The following is a 1,251-nucleotide window of genomic DNA, read 5'->3' as shown; positions in this document are numbered from 1 at the left end:
TACATTGTGTTTCTTAAACAAAGGTGGAGCTGTGACATCGATTGGACACACGCACCACCACCCCCACCCCCATGATGATAAAAATGAAGACTAGGGGTTGATGTGCATTGACCTGTGCCCTCTAGCCCTCCCTTCAGTGACCAGGGGCGCCCACTGTAAGGTGACCGACCTACACCTGGAGGCTGCGGCGCTGCCCCTGCGCGGTCTCCCGTCCTCAGACCCTCGGCATCAGCACAGCTCTCCAGCCAATGGAACGGGTGCATTTTAACCTGGGTTGTTGTTTTGACTTTGACCACGTGAGGCCGTTAGACTGTTATCCAAAGTGCTTGGGCAACAATGGATCGACTGATGAGTTCTTCGATCCCAAATCACCGTAATGTAGGCGAATGGGAGACCTGATCTAAGCCTAGGCTTATGGTCACACATTTGCCAACTCTCCCCAAATATGGACTGAAAGTTTGGAAAGTAAACTGATCTTAAGAGATGGTTCTGGTGGTGGGGTCTGTGAGAACCGTTCCACAAACAGATGTGTTTTTTTTTTTAATAGTGAAAACTTTTAGAATTAGTCAGCTGGACTCAGTTTAGATGATCCCAATTCTGTTGGCAACATCCGAAGCGTCATAGTCGGGAGCCAGTCGAACACATGCCTCTTCTCGCCATCAGGGCGTTGACCTTATAGGCACGTCAGCGTCACAGAGCTTCTTCACAGCCTGTTTAATTTGGTGCCTGTTGGCCTTGACATCCACAGTGAACGCCCGTGTGCTGTCTTCTCTTTTCTTCATGGCTGACTCGGGGGTAAGGGGGAACTTGATGACGGCACAGTGGTCAAGCCCGTTTCCCCTAGGGGCGCTCTTCCGAGGATATTTGGGCTGTGCCTCCTGAGCCGCAGTGTTTTGGGCCGTCGGATGGTGGGTGACGTCCAGACCTTCTTTCTTTTGTGGCTGTGTACGCCTTTCAACACTGCTTTCTTGGCCTTCGAAGCCTTTGCTTTGGCTTCGGCCTTGGGAGGGGCAGGGACTTCCTTCTTCGCCTTCGGCGCCATCTTCGTGAAAAGCACAGATGTAGCTTTGATGTATTTGTTGGGGGAGGTGGGCTCCACTTCCTACTCTGCCATCTTGACCCCCTCCTCAAGGGATGGTTCTGAGTTTGAACTAGGCCTCTGCTTCCTTGAGAAGCTGACCAACTCCCACAGTGAAGCGCCATCAACAGGGCATAAAACAGGACCCCAGCCCCAGGGGTGGGCATGATAGT

General features: G+C 52.2%; 1 pseudogene; it reads right to left on the bottom strand.

The window, feature by feature from the left end:
* Positions 1–581: 581 nt before the first annotated feature.
* On the bottom strand, positions 582–1,050 carry LOC131763968 (large ribosomal subunit protein uL23 pseudogene; annotated as a pseudogene).
* Between the last annotated feature and the right edge of the window lie 201 nt (positions 1,051–1,251).

This window comes from Kogia breviceps, chromosome 10 (assembly GCF_026419965.1).
Source record: "Kogia breviceps isolate mKogBre1 chromosome 10, mKogBre1 haplotype 1, whole genome shotgun sequence".
Classification (NCBI taxonomy): Eukaryota; Metazoa; Chordata; class Mammalia; order Artiodactyla; family Physeteridae; genus Kogia; species Kogia breviceps.
The sequence above is the reverse complement of the archived record's forward strand: the minus strand, read 5'-3'. Positions and strand labels throughout refer to the sequence as shown.